The sequence below is a fragment of the Martes martes genome (genome assembly GCF_963455335.1).
Source record: "Martes martes genome assembly, chromosome: 6".
NCBI classification, from domain to species: domain Eukaryota; kingdom Metazoa; phylum Chordata; class Mammalia; order Carnivora; family Mustelidae; genus Martes; species Martes martes.
In genome coordinates this window covers 71,473,781-71,490,987 of record NC_137893.1, presented here as the reverse complement: position 1 = coordinate 71,490,987, position 17,207 = coordinate 71,473,781, and the positions used below count along the sequence as shown (strand labels likewise).

General features: G+C 35.7%; 1 protein-coding gene across 1 annotated transcript in view; it reads left to right on the top strand.

The window, feature by feature from the left end:
- LAMA2 (laminin subunit alpha 2) overlaps nucleotides 1–17,207 on the top strand; it is a gene marked incomplete at its 5' end in the record, with an annotated part of 635,124 nt that overhangs the window by 111,214 nt on the left and 506,703 nt on the right. The window lies entirely within an intron of this gene.

Genomic DNA, 17,207 nt, shown 5'->3' with positions numbered 1-17,207 from the left:
TCCTAATTCCCTCGCAGTCATGTTCCTTTTAGGTGTCTAATGTTAATATTTTTTAACTCTATCTTCTGATACTTTGATTCATATTTCTCAATTTGTTAATTTTAGGTACCATCAGTTAACACTGTTTTTCTAAACTACAATTTAGTTTTCTTACATCAGATCTTCCTTGACTATCCTAATATAGTTATATCACAATTTTATTTTTTTAAAGATTCTATTTACTTATTTATTGGAGAAAAATGGAGGGTGAGCAAGGGAAAGGGCAGAGGGGGAGAGAGAGAATGACTCCCAAACAGGCTCCATGCTGAGAGATTATGACCTGAGCTGAAACCAAGAATATGATGCTTAACTGACTCAACCAGGTGTCCTATCATCAGTATTTATGTCTTTTGATGTAATATTCAATGTTAAAATACCTACTATTCCTGTCTTGAGAACTATCTATGTCCTGTCTTGACAGCTTATTTTTCATTTGTTTGTTTCCTGACTTTCTGATTCTTCTTGCACTTCTTGTACTATTATATGGTATCCCCCAAACGTATTTCAGGATATTATTCTAAATATCCCCACTTTTTTTTTAAGCTGTCTCTGCCCAAAGTCCTCTGTGTTTTGCTGAATTTGGGGTAATTGTTCCCTAGGCTTACTGTAGTGTTTTCCTACATTTAATTCACACCTCCCTCTTTTTTGGTTTATTTTTTTTTTTTTTCATTTGGCTGGAGCACATCCTCAAGTAGTTTCTGAAGAAATGTTGAACGGGCAATAAATTTTCTGAGTTTTTTAAAGTTTGAATAATTGTATAAAATGATAGTCACTTTTAGTTTATATACTTAGTCCTTCAAGTTTGGATAATTTTTCTGTATGTGTGTGTTTTAATATAAATTCTACCTCCATTCTATTTTTTTGAAGCTTGTATTTATCAGATTTGTCCTTCTTGTATTGTTGATCTATGTCATCTTTCCCCATTCTAATTTTACCCTATTTTTCTTTTGTTTCTCTTTTATCTATCTTCCAAAAGTTGTATTAAAACTCTATTTTAGAAATATTTGTAAGATTCCATTTTTTTTAAAGATTTTATTTATGTATTTGACAGACAGAAATCACAAGTAGGCAGAGAGAGAGATGGGAAGCAGGCTCCCTGCTGGGCAGAGAGCCCGATGCAGGGCTCCATCCCAGGACCCTGGGATCATGACCTGAGCTGAAGGCAGAGGCTTTAACCCACTGAGCCACCCAGGTGTCCCAAGATTCCATTTTTATATTACATTATTCTTCTTCTCTTTTTTAATTTCTTCAAGAATAGTAATTGGAGATTTCTTCCTTTAAGAAAAAATGCTATCATCAGTTACTTGTATAATCTTCTGTCTTTCAAATTTTTCTCCTCTTTAATCTTTTTTTTTTTAAGATTTTATTTATTTATTTGACAGACAGAGATCACAGTAGGCAGAGAGGCAGGCAGAGAGGCAGGCAGAGAGAGAGAGGAGGAAGCAGGCTCCCCACGAAGCAGAGAGCCCGATGCGGGACTTGATCCCAGGACCCTGAGATCATTACCTGAGCCAAAGGCAGAGGCTTAACCCACTGAGCCACCCAGGTGCCCTCTCCTCTTTAATCTTGATTCTTCTTTTCTATGAGATACATTTCACTATTAAAAAAAACTGCGTATATTTATTCTCTCTCTCTTTTTTAAAGATTTTTTAAATTTATTTATTTGAGGGAGAGGAGAAAGCAAGCAAGAGAGCAGGGGGAGCACAGAAGGAAAGGGAGTAGAAGGCTCAGCAAGGAGCCTGACTCAGGGCTCCATCCCAGGACCCTGGGATCATGACCTGAGCAGAAGGCAGATGCTCACCCAACTGAGTCACCCAGGTACCCTGCATATCTTTATTCTCTATTAATATTTCTCTGTGGATCTAAAATGACATGATTAAAGAGCTGATTGGATGATTGAGGAGCTGACTGAGATGACTGAGAGGAGTATGAGGAAGGACAACAGGTTGATTAGGTAGGGAGCCAGCTGTTTCTGCTAGGGCAGTGTCAGAAGCAAGAATATGTAGATTTTTTTTTTACCCTCTGGTATCATGTGGTTTCTTGAGAGAAGTAACCTCCATACCTTTCCATGGGGCAGAGATGGCTACAAGTATTTGGGGCTACAGGTGTTCTTGACCACAAATGGAAGAAGTATTCACCTATGTAGAAAATTTTTCATTCTTTTTCTCAAAATTTGTCTCTTAATAAAATAACATTTTATGAATAACTTTTATTTCACATAAGTGATCCATTGAAGAAAACTTCACGGTTTTAATTCCCCTGGTAACTCTCTGAAGTTTTGCCTTTTTGGATGTGTATTTCAATGGATAGTAGGCTTAAATCCCAGGATTTGGGAAAAATCCCAGTCTTAAAATTATAGTCCATTTGATTATGTAGAGACCTGGTTGTTATATTGCAGCATCTCACGCACTGAGCAAAATGTTGAATTATTGAGCACGTTGTATTTATTCCAAAATATTTCATCTTTGAATTGACTACTCTTCTATGCTGACTTTTCTTTGCATGAAAGTTAAAATAATTTTGGAAAGGCAAATTATTCAGATGCTGAAATCACGTTGTCATTGATTTCAAGTAGATTATAGGCTGGTAGAATTGGATATATGCTTTATGTAACATAGTTTATTTCTTAAAATTTTACAGTGCGTACAAGAAATTCTGGAAATAAAAATGTTTAAGTGCTGAGAAGCGCTTATTTTTTTTCCCCTCCTTTTGGTACAAATACACATGTATGTATATATAGTGTAGTTAAGTCTGTACCCAAAAGAATTAGCACAGCTTTGGAGAGAAAAGGTAAGAGGAAGAATGCTCTGAGCATCTCTTTGAATAGCTCAGGCAAGAACAAGTGTTATTATCCCAGGAGGAAACTGTAAGTGACTTTTTTGTAATTGGAAGTGTGTCCTGCCCTGATAAGAACTTGTGGATAAGGAAACAAGAGACCAGTAAATAGCCAAAGGGAAGAAAGAAAAGCTTGCTGTGTTCCTCCACTTAAATATATGTCATTTCTCTGGGGACTGCAGGTTTTACAAAGAGATGAGGACTAATTTGGGATGCTACTTACCTCTGTTTCCAAAAGAAAAACTTTCCTCGAGAATGTGGTTATAAGTAGGCCATGGACCAAAAATAGGCCATAAGGCATGCCAGGCAGCTTTATGAACTTCAAGGTTCTAGGAAATTTCATTCATTGGAGAGTTCCTCAGTGTTTTAAACAGTTTTAGAAAGGAAACAACAGTAAAAATTAACCATGCTAGTAGAAATATCTTCTGTAAGAAATGACTCGATGGGAGAGCCTAAGTAGTTCTGATGTTTTGTTGTCTGGATGGTTTGCTCTGGCCATTTTCTTCTCGATTTTTAGTATATAAATAAAATTTTGCAGGGCTGACAAAAGAAAATAAAGTAAGCTTGCAGGAGGCTATAAGATAGCATCATACATTTTTGAGGTTTTTAAGGCTGAGATTCTATTTTGTTTTACTTAAAAGGAATGTTATAATGTTGCACATTTTTGCTTATTCTACATTTTGCTTATTCATGAAACTCAGAAGAAATTCTGTCCATTGACAAGCTCTCATTGTGTATTCATCACCACACTAAACTCTCATTTACTCTAAAATTAAGTGTTCAATGATATGCATGTTATAAATTCATTCTCAGTTGTAAAATTTTCTTGGTGCCTTGGAAATTGAACTTTAATCACTTAGCCAGAGTCAAGCAAAAATAGTACTTTGACATACATTGTCAGCATGTTCTTAGATTTTGATAAATGTGGGCAAAATCAATAGCTAGATACAGGAGGAGAGTCCAAATAAAATCATCATACTTCAGAAGCTTTTCTTAACATAACTCAGAGCTGTAGACTTTTCCTTTGAATAATAAAACAGTTTTGATAATAGGAAAGCATCAACCCCACTCTATTCAATGAAGACGTCTTTGCCAGAGGCAAAATAATAACAAAATAAATATAATCACTAACTTTAAAACTCTGTTGCACTTAAAGGTAATGTGGGCCCTAAAATTATTTAGTGCCTCTAGTTTAGATATGTGGGAACGCTGGATCCAATGCCGATATCAGATTGGCACTTTGAATTTGAATATTCCCTATAATTGGAGTCTTCTCCATCCAGTTTCTTTCTTCTCCCGTAGTTATACTTTTAACATACACCTTATCAGCTCTTTCCTTTCAGAATTTCACTTTGCTTAATTTTTTCCCCTTTTAAAGATTAAAAAACAAAAATGTATACGTTACCCTCCTTTGCATCCATATCCACTGTCTCCTCAACTGGTGACAATCTGCCTTCAGTTTCCATCTCTCTATAAAGATCTTCTCATTAAGTTCACCCTTAATTTCTGAATCCAGTGAAGATTTTTTCCTGTCTTCCTTGAATTCTTTGTGGCATTTGTCATGTCTGAGCACTCCCTCTTTTTTGGAGGACTCTTTCCCATTGACTTCTGAGATGACATTTACTTTGAATTCTCTTCTGTCCTCTTAGGTCAATCCTTCTGGGTAATCTTTATAAGTTCCCCTGTGTAATTCTTCCATACTGAAGTTCTTCTGAATTCCAAACTTTAGCTGCTTTTCAGTTCCACAGGCTTTCTCTGTGCATTTGCAAACATCCCCTTGGCATCCGTTGCAAGTGTACTTGGGAGATTCTCAGGTCTAGACCTTCAACCTGACTTGTTGCACTTTCTGCATTACATATCTGAGTGCCAGTAAAGAAACCTGGAGACCACCCTTGAGTCTTCCTTCTCTTTTACCGCCACATATAATGAGTTCTAAATCTCATTGACTTTACCTTCTTATATTTCTTAAATTGTTCCTTTCTTCTCTGTACCTATTAGAGTACTCTTTAATCATGGCTATGTCTTGCTTGCATTGCTAGACTAGCACTCAGGTTTGCTCTTTTTCCCTAGTTTTACCAACCTCATTCAGTCATTCCTTTAATCTCCCTGCCTTTTAACATTTATTATATTGTTGTATTTATATTATATTGTATTATGTATTTGATTTTGCTTATTTGCTTGTAAGTCATGTACTTCATTATTAGCTCATTATGTAACAATTCTATATCACTATTATTTTTGTCCTTGTCATTCACTTCATATCATAGTACTGTTATAAATGCTTAATAATTTTTTTTTTTGTGACTAGGTACATGAATAAATATAGTCCAACTGTTCCAAAGCCAGATGATAATGACCAAATGAGACCTACACTTTCAGTTTGGAAGGGTTTTTTAGCAGCTACTTTAGCAACAGCCTGGGAGAAGTTCTCCATCTCTTCCTTGCATTTGCAAAGTTGATCTGTATTAAAAGCAGGGTAATTCAGAAATTTAATACAGAATTTAAATACAACCTCAGCGTTGGATCTACTAAAGAACTATATTATATACTGAGTACATGAGATAAATGAGTTAAATGATATGTAAAAACATTTAGGAAGCATGATAAATTACTAGTTTCTAGAGGAAATATAGTATGCCTAAGGCATAGATTCAATAAATTAGTGTATAGTTATAGATTTGTCTAAATAAATTCCATGTTAGGTCTTGATAGAAATGAGATAGCCAAACTTCTTTCCATTTTTTACTAGGCAGAAGTATGCTTGAAGTCCGTCAAAATGAAATCCAGGGCCATGCGGAATACTTTCTTCTGACTTGTGAAAATTTAAAAACTAATTTAGTGCTAAATACTTTTGGGATTCAAAATGTATAGAAATAAGTATTGCAATGACAGCAGTTCTCATTACACATAATGAGGGTTCATATCTGAGTGAATCTGTTGAAGAGTCTAGTTTGAATCATTAGGAAAAGGGAGAACTGAGGTGTTACAGAATGTGAAAAAGAAACGAAATGTGCACCTCTGCTATTTTTACATAAAATAGACCTTTCCCTTCCACTTACAAAAAAGCCATTTTTTCCCTCACTCCTGGATTGCTTATTTATCTGTATTGTTATTATTAATTTTTTATTATTTCTAAGAGAAGTACAAATATCCATGCACATTGTCTTTACATTTAAAAGTGTGTACTCAGACTTACTACTATATAACAAATAGAAGCTTAAATCATGAATTTTGTTTTTATTAAGGACTTTTTAAAAAAGAGTGATCTGAAAACATTACTGTTCTTTCATAAAACTAGAGAGACCGCATTTTGCTATAATATAGCTACAATTACTCTATTCATAAATAGCTTCGTTAGTAGGTCAAGGAGAAATCATCCCTAACAAGAAGAGTCCATGGAGAAAAGAGACTAACCATATCAGAATTGAAATTAAATTGAAAAAATTTAAATCAAGGAAACTATTTTTGCCTCTTTTTGGTATGATGTGCAAATTCATGCATTTTAAATGGGGAATGGGAAATTTCATAGCCGCTGAATACCAGTGATGTGTGCTCTGTGGGAAGGATGGACGCAGGTACACTATACCTGTGGCAGCCTTTGCTCATTTAAGGAAATTACATTTGAAACATTCTGACTACATTATAGAGCCACAAGAAACTTCACAGTGATATCCTTTTAGTGGAACAAAGTACTTGCTCTTTTTCAGCTCGGAATCATTTTCCAGTCTTGCTACACTTAACAGGCGGTGCAGATCCAGTCATAGAAAGGTATTTGCTGTGCACACACCTGCACACACACACACACACACGCAAAATTTTATTAATACCTGTGTACTCCTTTGTGTGTGTTACACTTACTAGAATGTGTGCTTTAATATGAATATTTACCTCATTGATAAAATACCCTTCACTTACTCTCACTGTATATGGGTTCAGGATTTCATATTTGGTATGATACAGAATAGAATGATAGGTTATGTGAAAATGAGACCATGATATCAATGATCTTTCTATAATGCAGAATGAAATAGGGGCTTTGAGCAGATAGAAAAAGTACTTATGGTAATTAAATATATTCATATTATATCAACTAAATTGGTTGAATTTCGATTTGCTTGCTAAGTTACATAACATTTTAATTAATCCAAAGACATTGTCAGGTTGCAAGTAGTACAGTGATATTTTGCATTAAGACACTTGCATAGATGTGCACTAAATTGAGCCTAACAGCAAGGATGAATGTAGCAGACTTACATTTAGAAACCAACTCCAAGAGTAGAGCTGTTTACAAGCAATTAGTATATGTGTGCTTTATTAGAGAAAGGAGAATTTATTGTGAGTGGGGATGCATTAACTCTTTCAGATATAAGGGTTCTATTTCCCAAAAAGCTGCATTCATGTAGACAGCACTTTAAGCCAGTTTTTAGCTTCCAGATGTTTTCTGATGTTGGAAAGTGAAACACTAGGGTTTGAAGTAGTTCTGGGGACACAGCCTTTCCTGTCAGGGATTCTAGCAGATGCTGATATAATTTAATATTCGTGGAAGACAGAGCAAATATAGAATAGCATCAAATTGATTTTTCAGAGTTTTCAAGCCAGATGTCCCTTGGCATTTACATGGAAGAAGTCTACTCTGTACCACGTTGCATATTTTCGTGTTCAAGTTCTCAGCCATAGTATGTAGTCATTGGTGTTTTGACAGCCATCTGCTTAGGCCTTACTTTCTCTATTCAGCCACAGCTAAAACTGAACATTTTCAAAGTGGAAAATTCCAGGTAGTCTTGATTATAAGAGAACAGAAAACTAGTATTCAATATTAGAAACAAAAAAGCGGTATGTATCTTTTGCTTAGTAATAACTCCTGTATTGAAAGAGAATGTGTTACAGCTATGAAAAAACAAATAAGCACTTTGGAAACAGATACCCTAGTTCTTATCAATAGAGTTTATTTTAATTTTGTACAAGGCTCTAGCTAGACACCAACAGAGTTACAGAAATGAGTAACTCCAGAGTGATTATTAGCCTAAGGCTGGCCTCATCTTGTACATAACAAGAACTCTATAAATATTTGCTGAGTGAATGATAAGTTAGTATGTTAGAATCCATATATAATAGTTTGTAGAAATTTTTACCAACAGCTGATAGGTTTTAATATGTGGAGTTGTACATACACACACAGATGTGTGTTTGATATGTATGTTTATATAGTGCAGGTGAATCGAAGAGTTTGATGAGAACTTTTTGAGCACTGACTGTGTACCTTTGAACACCACATGCTAGGCATTCTGAGTTTTCAAAACTAGTATGTAATATTTTGTTCTAATGTCCTGAGTATATCCACATAAACCAAATAAAATTTAAAAAATCTTTGAAATGATTAATTTTATGATATAAATTAATTGATAAAGAGTAGGGGAGGATGGGGAAATTTTTTTTATCAAGAGGATGGATTTTTAACTGATTTTGAAGGTAATGTTAAATTGAGAACTATGGATAATAAATCAGATAAGGCAATTAACATAGCCTGGGTAAGGTGGCTAGTGAGATAGTGGTTTTTCCCCCAGTTCTACTGAGATTAATTGATATACAGTACCCTATATTTCTGGTGTATGGGATAATGATTTGACTTATACATATTGTGAATTGATTACCACAATAAGTTTAGTAGATGCAAAAAAAAAAAAAGAAAAAAAATATGGCTTTGTACTTATGATGAGAACTCTTAGGATTTACTCTGTTAACAGCTTTCACCTACACCGTGTAGCAGTGTTAACTATAGTCCTCAGCGTTAGTACTGATGTAATCTTAGAGAGGTAGTGTTTTCAGATTAAGATAATGAAATCTTTGACTAGAGCATGGAATTTTAACTGAGAATAATGAGACAAATTCAGAATAGATTTAGATAGGGAAGGGGGTTAGGGTCAAATTATGGGATACTTGGAATACCTAGATGAAACATTTGTATTTAACTGAAGAGTCAAGTGAGAGGTATCAAGGGATCCAGAGAGGGCCAAGAACGTAAAGAAAGTGGACTTGAATTTTGAGATTGTCGCCAGCTCAGTGTAGATTAAGGTCTACAGTATCTTCAGACCTTCATCTGACCATAATGCACAGGAATCTAACAACTAATGATCATTTCTACCCTGATTAAAAATGGGGCTTTAAACTGCATCAATACTGATCGAAGATAATGTGAATTTAGAGCAGTTTTGAAAAACAAGGATTAAACCTGATAATTAGAAGTTGAAAGAGAAGGATTTATCTCAGCTCCCTCTAAAACAATAGGCACGCACACACTCACATACAAAATACCATGAATTACTCACATTTTAAATGACATACTATTTCTATTGCTCTTTGCAGTGTAATTTTTTCTGATTCATATTGAAAACCAGACTTTTATGTTGTAGTCATGCATTAATTGATCTATTTATCAAATATTTCTTGAACACTTTGAGTCCATCATTATATTAAGCAGATATATTATTAAACAAGTTTTCAATTTAGTTTAGAGAAAGACAGTAAACAAATATTATTATGAGTGTCTAGAAATCCTAAGGCCCTAAATCCGTCTATCAGTTTCATAAGCATGATTTACAAGCTTACTTCATTACTGACAGGGTAGACAAAATATATATCGCTAAAGAGTAACACTTTGCTGGGCATGCTTGCAGTCGCCAAGAAAATATATAGCATTCTGAAAATGTTGTTTAAATTTCTTGTTTCAACATGTTTGGGACTAGTTAATGTTTACAGTTTTGTGAGTGAATAAATCTATATACTGAAAACATTTCATTCAATAAGTTGACCTTTTTGAGTTTTGAATAAATTTTGGAGCCCGAGGGAAAAAATATGGTCCTTAAATTTAATTTTCTATGTGTGTCTAAGTTTAAGCGCCTTGTATTATCAACTCTTTATTATTATTATCATATTTTCAATAAATGAATTACCTTTTGAAATATTCTACTCTTCCCAGTAACTTCTAGCCATCAACCACTCTGGTGACAATCTCGAGATTCAGTGTTAATAATGAAAAATGACCAACCTTTGGCTGTCTTGACATGACTGAATCCACCAAATATATATTTCCCTTCCAAAATAATCCAGGATATATTATCTAGATATGATTTTAGGTGATACAGTATGTTGTTACATTTATCAGTAGTAAAAAATGGTAAAAATTTGTTAGATGAAAGGAGAGAACAATAACTTAGAGAAATGAGCAGATACCAATCAGAAGTTCCATCGATAAAACTGAAGAGCAATTTACTTTGAAAGCAAAAATCTCATGACACTAAAATGAGATGACGAAAAAATTACACTGTGTGCAAGTGTGGAGAAAAAAACAGCTTGTGATACTGTAGTGATCTGAGAGCTCATTATGTATCAGCAATGAAGAGTGCTAACTACCTTGCAATTAAAATACTAGAGTATAAGTAAGAGTGTGTCATGTGTGGTGGCATATAAAAACTCAGAAGTGGATGGAATTTTAGTAGAGTGATCCTCTTGAAAAAGGAAACTGATTAGGCATATTTAATTAGAGAACGGTTACACAGCCACCTTCTGTAATATCTTTTTAACAAGAATGTCTCATTTTGGATATTATGCTTATAATAAGATTGATACTCCAAAGACCAGTCTACCCCAGATGCTTGTAGGGATGTTCTCCTTCAACCTCAATAATGTGTATCCCAGAGCCCATCAGTTTCCCTTTGTCAATTTGACAGCCAGTCAGGATTGGGAACTTAGTACGTTTTGATGTAGACAACTAGTAGCCACTGCAAGTTATAAAGAGTCATAGTAATACCTCTCTTCTCTATTTGTGTCCCCAACTCACTGATTCCAGTGAAGATGGTACACTTTTTAAAGATCTGGAAATAGTTGCAATGGTGTTTATTCTGGGGGGAACTCTAATGAAAATTATAAACGTTAAAGGTGACTAAACTTATTACATAGCGTAAACTTGATGATGAGGAGCTGTTTCCTTACTGCCTGTTAATAATTGGAAAAAAGAGACATGCTCCCAAATAGACGAGTTGTGAGAAAAACTGGGGGTGGGGTGGGGGAAAGACCCCCAAAAATCAAGGGAAATTTTTTTGAAATCTTTAGTGAGTGGTAGAAAGCAGTTTTTCAGAAATTTTTGAGTTTTTGAAAATCTCAAGTTGATGTTTAGGAATGGCATGGTCACTTTTTTCTTAGACCAATCAATTGTAGAGTCTTCTCGCCTCTACCCATTGACTCAGAAGTGCTTGCCTGCTGAAGACGACCTCTGACTCTAGGCTAGAATAAGAGTTTTTCTTTTTGCAAGCTGTTGACTCAGAATCAGATCCTTTCTCTAATACCCTTATCTTTAATTTCATCATCTCCCAACCCAGATTCCAGGTCCTTATCTAGGTATGCAAAATAAAGATTAGCTTAATCTGATTTCTCTGGACTCACTTCCGCCATTCTCTTAGCTCCATCTCTGGACTTGACTTCCCGCCAGACTGCCTTTGAATATCTCTGAAATTTTCTTCTTGTTGCCTGCTGTCACCCCCTACTTCTGTTTTTTTATTTATCATATCCAATATGGAAATGTTTCTAATAAACCTTGTGTAGAAATTCTATCATATAATTCTCTTGCAGTGGTTTGAAGCTCTGTGAAGAGAGGGGTCGTGCATGTGTTTTTTATTCTTGTATAATTACTGCCTAGCTGAGTGCCTTATGCAGTTGGAAGCATTCAATGAATATGTGTTACATACAGTTAAAGAACTGGAATTGAGTTTGAAAAACACATCTTCCTTACCTAGGGAATTAATTATCATTACTGATCTTCCATTATTTTATCTATAAAATTGAGCTAATATTGCCTATCCTATATCTTAGAGTTTCTTGAGATTAAGGAGATAAGTGAAAATATTTTGTAATGGACAGTGCTACACATATATTATGATCAGTGAATTGCATGGCTCAAACGAACATTAATGGTACACACCCCGTGACAAAGGCGCATGGTTTTTGTTTTTGTTTTAGATCAGATGTTCTAGAACAAATATACTAACTCCATGCAGAATTTCTAAGAAAGAAGTTAGAATTGGTATGACTAAATCAATTTACAGAATCTCATTCATTAGTGAGACTCATTAATTTTAGGAATATAAACAGCACCCATTTGATGTCAATAATTCTAGTTGTCTCTGAGAATAAAAAAGATTAATAAATTATAGTCGTTGTCTTCAAGGAACTTAGCATTTAGTGGTCATTGAATGTTGATAAAGTAGTAAAAAAATTTTTGACAAAAACCTCCTTGTATCTGAGAGTTTATATGTGCTTGGTAAATAGAAAGTATTATTAGCAACACTATGCTAAATGACTGTAAAATGCTGATTTTTCACTTCAAGTATTTACAAGAGCAAACAGAATATTTGTGAGTTTTCCTGCATATTTATGTGTGTGTTCAAACAGCTGCTAGAGAACAAAGTGTTTTGCTATAAACACTGTCAAACCTCACTTCAAAAAAAATTTGTCTATAAAACAAGTATTTCCATAGATATACTGAAGCTGCATAGAATTTGCTTTTAAAGCATAAAACAGAATTAGATGCTTGAGTCAGCTGTGGAGTATTTTTTTATGCAACTCTCATTCTAATTCTTCACCCTGCAGAGCAGGCTGAGACCTGGCACAATTTGAAAGTGATAATGCAGTATGAAACTTACAGGGGCAGTCCAGTGGTAGGTGTAATGTTAACACTGTATTTATTAGAACAGCCCATTTTTATCCTCCAAAATTTTGTTTTGTTTTGTTTTGTTTTTGTTGTTGTTTTAATAGGAAAGTATTGGGGGGATGGGTGGGTGGAGATAGGGTTTTGGGAACTACATCAATCAATCAGTGTAACTCCTAAACCAAAAATTTACACACTGAACCAACCTAATCCCAGTGAGAAATCAAAGTGACTTATAACAAAACACAAAAGACGGTTTTGTTTATTCTCTAAAACAGAAGCTGAGAAACTACCCAGAGGTAGGGATTTGAGTTTAGGAAAACAATTAACAAAATAAACTGTAAAGGAATATTGGTTTTAGCCCTTGATGCTAACGTTATCTCTGTGTTGTCAAATCACCAAAACAATGAAAGAACTAAATCTGTGTGGGTGTTTTGTTTTGTTTTGCTTTGTTTTGTGGGGGTTTTTCCCCCCTTTGGTATGTTGTTTGTTTTGCTTTTTTCATGATTTATTCTTTTTATATTTTGACAAAATGAAGTTTTTCACTTCTTCAGAAGAGGCACGCTCTGTATGCCCTAAATTCTAAGGTGGATTTTTCCTAGGGCAGTATTTTGGAGCACTTTTATGTGTCTGGCCCTGGTTGGATTCTGAGAATATGATGATAAACAAAGTAAACAAAGCAAACATAGCTTCTTCTGTCAGGGAGCTTCTGTTCCAGGAAGAGAGATAGACCTTGGATAAATAATCATTACATAACATTACAAAATGTGATCAGTGCTAGAGAGGAAAAGTAAGGCGTAATCAGGGATTTTAATGGGGGTTTGGAAAGGGTTAGCAAAGATCTCAGAGAAGTAAGCGATCAGGAGGAAAGACTCATGAAAGATAGGAGGTATGAAGAGTAGAGGAAAGTTAAGGAGCAGGGATATCTAGGCAAAGCCCTGAGGGAGGAAAAAGCAGAACCTTGTCTAGAAACTGACCAAAGACAGTTTTCCTTGAATGTAGTAAGAGGAGATTGTAAACCAGGATAACTTTGATTTTTAAACCTAAATTATAATCCATTAAAAGATTTTTAAGATGGGGCACCTGGGTGGCTCAGTGGGTTAAAGCCTCTGCCCTTGGCTCAGGTCATGATCCCAGGGTCCTGGGATCAAGCCCCACATGGGGCTGTCTGCTCTGCGGGAAGCCTGCTTCTCCCTCTCTGTCCTTGCCTGCCTCTCTGCCTACTTGTGATCTCTGTCTGTCAAATAAATAAATAAAATCTTAAAAAAAAAGATTTTTAAGAGCAGTGACTTAATCACATTTGCGCCTTTAGAAAAAATCGTTTGTTAAAAACAGGTCAAAAAAAGGCAGAGGGTAATAAACAGGAGTCCACTTGAGAGGTTCTTGCCGAAGTCCAGATGTTAAAAATGCTGTAACGTGGCCCCAAGTGTTGGTAGTAGCACTAGAGAGCAGATATATGGGAAATTAATTTTGGAGTTCCAGTAGTATTTGGTGGTAGAGTGGTGGCAACAGTGGTTTCTAGCTTTCTGTAAGAGGCACCAGGTAGGTAACGGAGGATGTGCTCAGCTAGAGAGAATTTAGGAGTAGCCAGTTGGGGGCAGGGCCGGGTCAGGGAGGAGGAGGCAGGCTATGGGGATCCTGGTAGTGCTGGAGCATAAGAAATCATGAGCTCTGCTTTGGGTAAAGTTTGAGATGTTTGTAAGATGTCCAAGGAAGGTATCAACCCAGCATTTGGATAAGGAGGCCTGGAGCTTCAAAAAGGTATCTGACTTGGAGATAAAACTTGGGAGTTGTTTGACTCTGCAGATAGTATGTAAATGGCTTCCAAGCAGATGAGATTATTTGGGGAAGAGAACAAAATGAGAAAAGAATACAGGATCAAGCCCTGAGGAACTCTTATACTTATTAATAAAAACAAATAAAAAGAACAAAGCAAATGAATGTTAACTTCTCTTTCATTTTTTTTCCTAAGTCTTTTAAACCAGGGGGAACACAACGTAGAAGAGTGGTTTTTTTGTGTGTGTGTGTGTTTTTAAATTTCTTTTCAGCCTAATAGTATTCATTGTTTTTGCACCACACCCAGTGCTCCATGCAATCCGTGCTCTCCCTAATACCCAACCACCTGGTTCCCTCAACCTCCCCCCCCCCCCCCTTCAAAACCCTCAGGTTGTTTTTCAGAGTCCATAGTCTCTCATGGTTCACCTCCCCTTCCAATTTCCCTCAACTCCCTTCTCCTCTCCATCTCCCCTTGTCCTCCATGTTATTTTTTAATCTGTTTGGGGGCACCTGGGTGACTCAGTGGGTTAAAGCCTCTGCCTTTGGCTCAGGTCCTGATCCCAGGGTCCTGGGATGAAGCCCCATGGGCTCTCTGCTCAGCAGGGAGCCTGCTTCCCTCTCTCTCTCTGCCTGCCTCTGCTACTTGTGATCTCTCTCTCTGTCAAATAAATAAATAAAATCTTTAAAAAAATAAATAAAATATCTGTTTCATCATTGGAGATAAGAAATTGTCTAGCAATACTTAAAGAGCAGGGTCCGTGAGGAACAGTGTCTTTCCTGCTGCCATTGTATGCATCAAAGCTTACATGAGCCCCTTCTGATATTTTTGTTTGAGGGATGCAATGCAAGCTTATGCCCCTTGCATAGCAATTAGCTTCGAGATTTATCATATTTTTATTTTTACATTTTGAATGGTTAACCACAGATAGACACAAAGTTTTTGATTTGTTTTCAGTGGTACAAACACCTCTATTAATGGATAATTGCCAATTTAAGGCACTCCATTTCATTTTCAGTGACTTAAAAGTGTTTTTGCATTTCCTTTTTTTGCCTTTTTGCTTCTCATTTTGAGTTTGCAGGCAGACCTGCCAAAGAGACATCTAGTTTATAGGTTTGGTTTTGTAAGCCAGGCAAAGGAGAGCAGATACTGAACATATGTTCCACTGATATTGATGAAGTGAGGTTGGAAGAAGTTGGAAGCAGTCTATTTCTCCCCAACTGCCACCCCCTCAAGGAATATTTTGGGTATCCTTATGGTAGAACATTCTAAATAAGTATCCTAGCTATAATAATTATTTTTCATTATAGGATTTTGAAAACCTTTAGTATGAGTCAGGATTGTTCTACAAGTAGAACACTAAAAAACAAAACAAAGTAGTTTGTAGATTCTAATTTTACGTGGATAGTGGATAAGACTTCCATGCAAAGTGAAAGGACTAGAAATTTTGTGATCAGAGCAGTCCACTGGATACTCGGTAAGGATGGAAATGGGAGTAGCAGGAACCTGTATTTTGGGGAAGTGAATTAAAAATGAGATAAAGAATCTTTTCAATCTAGCCTGAGAATGATGGTTTGCTAAATGTGATTTTTGTTGTTGTTGTTGTTGTTCTGTACTTTAAGAAGTCTTTATTGATCAGAGGTAGTGTGTTCAACTTTAATTTACCAGGCATAGGATAGTAGAGTTGGTTTTGAAAAAAACTGTTTGGAGGAGTTTGAAGAAGTTTGGGTACAAATGCCTTACTTGAGGTCATTGTCATGGAGACACATTGTTATGTCCCTTCCTGGTGTATCTGTTAGTATTCTTACCGGAGATCTGGGTTACAATGGCAGTTATTATCTTGTGTATGCATAAGCTTTAGGTTATGGCAAATTCATGATATGATCCTATTTTAATAAGATATAAATGATACCCTTGTGAGGAATTTAATAAAATCTTACAGTGCTTGTCAGGGCCAAGTTCATAATGGCCCTCATAGTCCTTATTCTAGTAAGAATATTTGCTACATAGAGTGATATTGTTACTCTACAAGCAAAACGGGCTTAAGAGCCATTGGAGTACATATGGTTACATTTGGTTTATTTTATTTCCGATGATAATGAAAATACTTACATTTTCATCTTAATCTTTTTAGAAGGAAGGGAGTACACAATTTTTAAAATTCATTCCACATAGGATCATGTACTCTTTTCTTATTTAAAAAGAAGAAAGGAGACCAAACCAACTCAGAAGTCTCCAAAAATATTCTTTTATTTTGGAAGCTGGAAAGGGCAGAACTAAGCAACAGTACAAGACAAATTTGAAAGGCCTATAAATGTGAGTCTGGACTAGAACACATGCTCTCCATGTTTCTTCTTTTCTTTTTCTTTCTCCGCCCCCCCCCCACCCCACCCCGAACCACTGGATTTAGCATTATTATTATTTTTTTTTTTCCCAGCTTACAAACATTGTTGTGTCTGGATGGCTATTAGTTCAAATTGGACTGATTTTCTAGTTCTCTAAAACTCTTCATCTGCATCATGTATCAAGAGCATTGAGTTACTTCCTGTAGTGCACAGCTGGAAATCATTCTCTTAGGCAACATTTTGTTTTATCCCATTTTTGTTTTATACCAGTGTGTTCCCACACACCCACGTAGCTCAGAATTTCAACAGACAAGTATCTCCTTTTCTTCCTTGATGCCTCTTAGAACATTTTAAATTGGCAGGTTCTCTTTTGTCTTTCAAATACTGAACCACTTGCAAACAGCTCTGTTTGCTTGCATGAATATTTTTAACAAAGCTCTACAGACCTGAAAGACTTAAATGGAAAGTTAGAGACATTCAGTTTCCTCTTACTCTTTGAGAGGTGATAGGGGCT